Raw genomic sequence first — 8,875 nt, 5'->3', positions numbered from 1 at the left:
GGTCCCTGCCTTAAGGCAGGGCTACTATAGATATTCCACCTATGGATCAGGCCAAGACTAAACTTTACCTGAAGCCATAAACTTGCTCAGCTCTCTCCCCTTCTCTATCCTTCTCTGCTTCCTCCCTTAGAAGTTTCTTTAAGAGCACCCCCTCCACAAAATAAACATACTGGCCAAGGAATAAATCATGCTTCTGGTGTAAAAGTTTTAAATTTAGGCTGGAAGTCCATTGATAATGACTTTTTGAGAGAATATGGTTATCACAATGACATTGAAGGGTTGGAGGCTCAGTGGCAGAACACTTCCCTAGCATGAGCGAGGCCCTGGGTTCCATTCCCAGCACTGTAAAAATAAATAAATAAATAAATAAAGAGCCATAATAGCTTTGACATGTAATGGTAAGCCCAGGATTGGAAGTGGAGCAAAAAAAAAAAATAGGGATTTGTCTATGACTCTTGGAAAATAGAACATAAAAAATAATTCCCATAAGATTCTCAGACAAATCACCACAACTAGATTTCTTCCTATCAATTTTTCTCAGTCCTGGTTTTGTTTTCCTTGTGTAATAGCAGTCTATCTTCACAAAGCCATCTGCCTCTAGGCTAAAACAGTCCTGGAAATCCCTAGTCTTAGGTGCACTAAGAAACAGTCTGAAACAATCTGTCAGTTTTATGCACCTGGCAACAGGATTGGCTTACACTGAGAAGCCTGATTCTAGCATAGCCTTTCCTATTGAGGCTCTGAGATTGTTCTTTGTCATTCCTTCCCAAAGACTCATTTTCTAGCCCAGAACTGTACAGAACTTTATGCAACGATGGAAATATTCTATTTGCCACTGTCTCATACTAACTACAAGTGGCTATTGAATGTTTGAAATGTGCCTAGTAGAACTGAGGAACCAAACTTTAAATTTTCTTTAATTAATTTAAACTTAGTTTATATAGCCACCTGTGTGGTTAGTGGCCACTATCTTGGACAGCACTATCTAATTTGTAACAGGCACCTTCAGGCAATTGTAAATAGAGAGCAGAGGTCACCTATAGAAAGACCAAATGGTTCTGGCTCATTTATTTTAATAACCAAAAGTATCAGAATGGAAGAAAGAAGAATACCCTATTAGGGAATAGTACATGAGTTAATGGACCTGCCTGTAACTATTTAGTGTGTGATAACCCTGAGGGCTAGAACATATTATCAACAGTGAAGACATCATAAATCTCCTGGGTGTTAAAATCTATCATGTAAAGTGTATGCTATAAGTGCCTGTCAAACAATAGAGGTATTGTAAACATATTAATAAAGTCTTCCTTACAAATCATTTTGTTAACTGTTACTTTGTTAACCCTTACACATGAACATGAATTTGTTACTGCCCTGCTTGAAAAGATATAATTCATTACAATAACAGTTTACCTGTATAAAACCAACTTGTAGCCAGGCACTAATGTGGCACACTTGTAATCCCAGTGGCTCAGGAGGCTAAGAGAGGAGGATTAGAAATTCAAGGTCAGCCTCAGCAACTTATTGAGGCCTTAAGCAACTTAATAAGACCTTGCTCAAAATAAAAATTTAAAAAGGGCCTGAGGCACAATTCACAATAGCCTAACTATCCAGACTAGGTGTCTATCAACAGATGAATGGGTAAAGAAAATGGGGCCTATATACGCAATGTAGTTTTATTCAGCCACAGAGAAGAATGAAATTATGTTATTTGCAGGAAAATGGATGGAACTTGAGACCATTATGTGAAATGAAGTAAGCCAAACTCAAAAGGTCAAGGGTTCTGTTTTCTCTCATATGTGGAAGCTAGAGAGGAAAAAGGAAAAGAAAGGTAGTGGGGCAGGGATCTCATGAAAATCAAAGGAAGATCAGTAGAGGAAAGGGACCAGAGGGTGGAAGAGGGGAGTGAGAGGGAAAGTGCTGATGAGGGATATTGGCCAAATTTTATTGTCATACTGTGTGCATGTCTGAATATGTAACAACAAATCCCATCATTATGTACAACTATAATACACTCATTAAAAATGTGGAAAAAAGGGCTGGAGTTGTGGCTCAGGCATAGAGCACTCACTTAGCACATGCAGGGCACTAGGTTCGATCCTCAGAACCCCATAAAAATAAAATAAAGGTGTTGTGTCCAACTACAACTAAAACAAAATTTTTAAAATGTGGAAAAAAGTTATAAGGAAAAAATAAAAAGGGGTGGGGATCCTAGCTTAGTAGTAAATTGCCCCCGAGTTGAATCCCAAGTAAACCACCCCCCAAAAAATCTAACCTATAGTTTTAAAATAACACTTAATAGATTATAGTTAATAAACTGTAGTTTTAAAACTATAGGTTAGTTTTATATAGGTAAAGTCTATTGTTCATTAAGAATATATGGTGCATAGTTAACCATAGTTAATTCTTCTTTTTTTTTTTATTGCAGTGCTGGGGTAGAACCCAGGGTCTTACACATGCCAGACAAATGCTCTACCATTGAGCTACATCACCAGGCCATACTTAATTATTTCTAAGGCATGCCCCATCCCCCCACCTTTTTTTTTTTATTGGTACTGGGGATTGAACTCAGAGACACTCAGCCACTGAGCCACATCCCCAGCCCTATTTTGTATTTTATTTAGAGACAGGGTCTCACTGAGTTGCTTAGTGCCACTTGTGTTGGGGCTAGCTTTGAACTCATAATCTCCTGCCTCAGCCTCCAAAGCTGATCCACTAGGATTACAGGCATGTGCCACTGCACCCGACCCATTCCCCCTTTTTGGTTTGTGATCCTATAATCCTAAAAGGGGAGGGAGCAAGTCTTTGGTACTCCACACCCATTTAGGAGAACTCTAAAGATGGTTTAGGTGTAAGATACTGTACTGTACTAGGGGAAAAAAACTATCCCTCTCACTCAACATTGCACAGAGCAATTTTGGTGCCAGATATATACAGGTTTTCTCACATATATCAAGAGATTCTTCAGCAGATACCAGCTGGATGGCCTATAAATTGAGATAGCATCAAGACCCACAGATTAAGGGATTGGTTCCCACAAGCTTGTTTCTCCCACTTCAGATGCCAATTATAAGTCCCAGGTTATAACCTGTACTTCCAACAACAAACTATAAATGGGGAGTTTCCCTTATTCCCTCCAAAGGTTCAATTAATTTACTAGGATATCTCATGAAATTCAAGGAAACATTTAAGTTACTAGTTTATTATGAAGGATATTACTAAGAATGTAGACAGCCAGATGGAAGAGATGTACAAGGCAAGATAAGGGAGGGAGCATGGAATTTTCCTGCCTTCTGGGCACACCACCCTCCCAGTACCTCCTGTTTAGCAACCCAGAAGCTCACCAAATGTTATTGTTCAAGAGTTTTTTCTAAGGGCTGGGGATGTGGCTCAGTGATAAAGTGCTTGCCTGGCCTGTGTGAGTCTCTGAGTCCAACCCCCAGCAAAACCAAAAAAAAAAAGTTTTTTTAGAGCTCAATCTCCCTGTTTGCCAGAGGTTGGTTGGGGGTGTGTGTGAAAGTTCCAACCAGCTAACACTCAATCACTAGCCCCATCCTGAGGTTATCTGGGGCACCACTCTTAAGTCATTTATTAGCATAAACTCAGCTGTGATCAAAAGTAGCTTCTCAGAGGGCTGCAGCTATAATAGTTTAGTGGTAGAGTGCTTGTCTAGCGCATATGGGGGCCTGGTTTTGAGCCCTAGCACCAGGAGAAAAACAAACAAAATTGACATAACTTGGCAGTGGTCCCCAAATGCCATCTCCTGTTTTACCAACCAGACTAACTCCAACCAACTCAAAAGTGACCAGTAAGCTTTATGAACACTTTACTGGAGGAAACAGGGGAAGAAGCAGTATAGATGCGAATGGATGGGGTTCATTCCCAAGTTCTTCAATCTCTTTGTAAATTAATGGTTTGAACTGATCTTTTTAGATTACTGAGAGTGGGGTTAAATGAGGAAGAATATTCAGAGCATCACTGAGGGGAGTCAAAAGGAAGCTGACCAAGGATTTGGAAAGAACTGTGGAGGGGTGTTGAGGACCCAGCTAAGATTGAATGTAGAGGTTACCTACCAATCGCCACACTTGCGGGATTTTCTCCAATATTGTTCAGTAGCTTAGTAGACAAAACAGGTTGTGAAGTTAAGCCAGGGTGTGGTTTAGCCATCTTGGCAAAGAGGAGTACAAAGGACCTCCAGGAGTTGAGGAGACAGTGGTTCAGAAGGGATCCAAACACAATTCTAAAGTAAAGGAAACTGGGAACAGGGTGGTAGCCCATAGAACTGGAGGTCTCCAACAGTCTAAAGCACAATTAGTGAGGCCAGTGAGAAATGGAGAGGAACTAAATTGCAATCAGATTAGAATCCTGCAGTTTAAGAGCAGCCATGAGCAGCTTTCGAAAGCATTCCCCATCCCACCCTTATACCACTGTAGGAGGATTATGCATCCCAGTTTTCCTAGGACAGTCCCAGTTTATATCGGTTTTTCCAGGCTTTTGTCCAATTTTTCATTTTTCCCAGATTTTTTAATTTCTAAAGAATTTAAGTATTAATATAATGGTTACACTGAAATAAGGCAGGCTGGGTCTGGTGGATCACAATGTTTTAATTCCAGTTTCTGCTGGCTTGGGAGATGCATATACAGAGAAACGGAGTTCTCACAACAGGCTTAAACAAAGACAATAGTGATAACTCTTCTCCCTTTTCCTAATCTCCAGATATAATGTAATGACTCCTGCCCAAGAACAGCAGCAGGGTGTTCACTGATAACAGAACAAGGATACTCAAGACTCTAGGGGTTAGGGACAAGTAATTCATTCCATTCCCAGAAGGGAGTGAGGGACTATTGCCCATTATGCCCCTTGCTGTTAGCTGCTGTACCAGCCAATTGTACACATGCCAAAGCCTGTAAGATAAAGGAAGCTACCAGGCCACCAGACAGTAGGCCAGCGGATGCAGGAAATTATATTTTTTACATGTACATAAAATATTTTCAGGAAATATAGACAGAGGAGTTGGGCCATAGAACATATAGCTGGGAGTCTGAATGCTCTTAGTTCAATGATTTTGTCATTATTTATATGGCACAAATCTACATTCCATTATTTAATTGTTTGGTATTTATTTTTTAAATTTTGCAGTCAAGTCTTTCAGCATATGAGTTCAAATACTTAAGTGCATAATTAATAAAAAAAATAACCACCGAATCTGTTTCTCAATAAAGTTGGTGATGGCTGAGTAATGTACACAAAACATTTGTCAGCATTCACCATTCACTCTTGGGGCACAATGATGTCACCAACCACATGAAAACCAGAAAACAAGTCTTCCAAGAGAAGGGAAAGTATCAGTATCTATCTCAAGGCCTGTAGTTGTTTTAAGAAACCCATGCCTAAAGATGATGATTTTTTTTTTTAGTACCAGGTATTGAACCCATGGATGCTTAACCACTGAGCCACATCTCCATCCCTTTTTATGTTTCATTTTTGAGACAGGGTCTTGCTAAATTTCTGAGATTGGCCTTGAACTTGTGATCCTCCTACCAAAGCCTCCCGAGTAGCTTGGATTACAGGAATCCACCACCATGCCCAGCGAAAGATGATGATTTCAAGAGGCGCTGCTATGGAGAGGACATTTCTTTATGGCTCTGTGAATCATTTTTGTTTAGATCAGTAACTTTTCTTCAAAATTCATTTCCTCATATTCCATTTCAAGTTGGCTTGCCTGTGACAAAAAGTGAAGCAATACTTTCAATGAGTAGCTCTATTTGCAGAATAACTTTACAAGCAGTGCCAGTTATATATTGATGCCATTATATATTCTTCAATTAGAAAATCAGTTCTATTAGTTGAGGTTTTCCATAGCAACAGAACAGGATGGATATGCATACATATTTAGATACATTTATTTCTACACTGAGAGAGATTTTTAAAAATGGACTCACCTTGTTGTGGAGGCTTGGTAAGTACTAAATTTGATGGGGTAGGCAGCAGGCTGGAGACACAGGGAGTTGAAGTTTCAATCCACAGCCAGTTTGCTGGCAGAATTCCTTCTCACTCAGGGGAGGTCAGTCCTTGTAGTGTTAAGGCCATGCACTGGTGAGGCCCACACAAATTATGGAGGGTAATCTGCTTTACTCAGAGTCCACTGATTTAAATGTTAACCTCATCCAAAAAAATATCTTCACAGAAATATCCAGAATAATGTTTCACCAAATATGTAGGCACTAGTGGTCAGCCAAGTTGACACACACAATCATCACAGTTAATTCCAATAATAGTTCAATTTTTCAAAGCTATGGAGATTGATTCTGATGAAGGTGAAACCTCTGACATTATTGAGAAAGCTACTGTCAATTTAGTTTAAGAATTCAACATACAATAAGTATTTTTATGTTAATAACTTTTTTAATAGAAATACAAATTTTGGAGGAGCACAGCACCATGATGAAGTCATGGTCTTAATCAAGAAACCTGTGGAGCAGAAATAATTGATATTATGTTCAAACAAGTATATTACAAAATTGTTTCTGGAAAAGCAGATTGAGGAAGGAAAATCTTTTGTTTTCTTCTTTTTGCAGTGCTGTGCAAACTCGGGCCTCACACATGCCAGGCAAGTACTCTTATCACGGAGTTACATCCTCAGTCAGAGTAGATTTTTTGTATGGGGGAAGGTAGTGAGGTCTAACCCAGGGGCAATATACCACTGAGCTACATTGCTAGCGGTTTTTGTTTTTTATTTTGACACAGGGTCTCACTAAGTTGCTCAGGGCCTCACTAATTTGCTGAGACTGGCCTTGAATTTGGAATCCTCCTGTCTAAGCCTCCCAAGCCACTGGGATTACAGGTGTGTGCCATGGTGCCAGACCAGAGTAGATTTTTTTATATCCCTGACTCTATTTTATTTATTTATTTATTGGTACAAGAGATTGAACCCAGGGGCACTTAATTACTAAGAGTCATCCCTAGTCCTTTTTATTTCGAGACAGCATCTCAATAAATTGCTTAGGACCTCACTAAGCTGCTGAGGCTGGTCTCAAACTTGTTATCCTCCTGCCTCAGCCTTCTGATTTGCGAGTATTGCAGGCATGTGCCACTGTACCTATCAACCTGACCCTACTCTATATGACAAAAAAGACTTTCAATAAAATCATGTAGCGTTAGTAAAATTATTTTGTTGATTTCATCTTTAGTTTTAAATCAATTAAAATTTTAAAAGAATAACTTTCAATTTTAAATATGTCCAAATTTCAGTAAAGTATTCAGTATATGAACCAGATTTTCACTTACTAAAAACACAGTATTACATCTTCATAGATTGCACTCTGTTGGTTGTTTTCCATCTTAAATACAAATAAAAATTCCAAGTTACCACATAGAATGACTGGTTATACTGTTTCTTTGTCTATGCAATCACCTGGCTCTCACTATTTCAAATCTACTGTTAAAACACAGTAATATCTGGATTTGGAGAAAGGAATGGCAAGCCAAAAGCAAGCTGGAAGGACTCCGAATAGTTGTGTTTCTGATTTAGAAACAAATGTGGGTAGTTGAATCCACATGTATCTGGAGCCAAATATATAACTGGAAGTTCTCAGAATTAACTTCTAGGTAGAGAAAAATGTTAAGGAGCTAAATAATGAAAATGTGCTAATACAAACTTCAAAGTCTATGCCAAATAGAAAAGCATTCATATATTCACCAAAAGACACATAAAAATGTTCATAGCAGAACTATTTGTAATAGTTCAAACCTAGCAACTGGTTAAATGTTTATCAACAGAAGAATGAATAAGAAATCTTACACAGAATAGGGGGATAAATATCATGAAAAACTGTTAAGGCAAAATTATGAAACACATGACATTGGTATTATAATGTATTGAACCAAGTACTCTATTAGACATTTTTTGGGGGGTATACTGGAGATTGAACCCAGGTGCACTCTGTCAGTGAGCTACACTTGAGTCCTTTATTTCGCTGAGGCTGGCCTTAAAATCTTGTGATCCTCCCTCTGCTTCCCAATTAGCTGGGATTATAAGCATGTACCGCCCCGCTTAGTTTTATTGTTATGTTTCAGATGGAAAGGATTGAGGCTCAGAGAAGTGCAATGACTTGCCCAGTTTCACAAAAACTACCATCGCACTGTGGTGGGTGTTGGGAAAAGTATAAACGGCAGCCTTACCCCAGAGAAAAACCCCAACATGGCGCCTAAGGACCTCTTCTTCCTACCTTCCTCTTTTCTGCAGTGGCGCGAAAAGTTCCCGCCCTGTGTGAACTCTCCCGCCCGCGCCAATTTCATATCTCGCTGGCGGGGAACCTTAGCCCTAATCAAAACTAATTCCTGGGCTCCGGAGCTGATATCTGGAAGAACTTGCCAATAAACGGGTGGCCTGCCATTTATCGAAGCCCTACCACCTCCCCTTAGTTCTATATAAGCACACAGCCTTTTGCAATAAAATTGGAATTCTCCCGGCGAAGTGTCTTTGCGTGGGGAATTCTTTCATTCTGGTGCCGTGGCTTGGCATACGGGTGAGCTCTAACAAGAGCCCCGTCCAGCCCGAGACACTCAGCCCTGGTCCGCTCTTTTCAGACGCCGGCTCCCTGCACTCACCACTGATCTGACCTAGGTAAGTTTCCCTTTTCCCGGCTCGCCAACTCCCTTCGGGCTTACACTGGTACTGTGACCGTGATCACACTCCAGACGCCCGGTAGGGAAGAGGGAACCCACCCCACTAAGACCTTTACCGGTCGCAGTGGACCCTCTGGCGATCCGTTTCCCTTTGGGGCGTGAGGCTTCTGAGTTTACGCGAGAGGCTCTCTGTTTTTTTTTTTCCTCCGCTGCCGCTGCCGGCTACAGCTGCTGTGTCCTGCGGGGC

This window comes from Urocitellus parryii, chromosome X (genome assembly GCF_045843805.1).
Source record: "Urocitellus parryii isolate mUroPar1 chromosome X, mUroPar1.hap1, whole genome shotgun sequence".
Classification (NCBI taxonomy): Eukaryota; Metazoa; Chordata; class Mammalia; order Rodentia; family Sciuridae; genus Urocitellus; species Urocitellus parryii.
The sequence above is the reverse complement of the archived record's forward strand: the minus strand, read 5'-3'. Positions refer to the sequence as shown.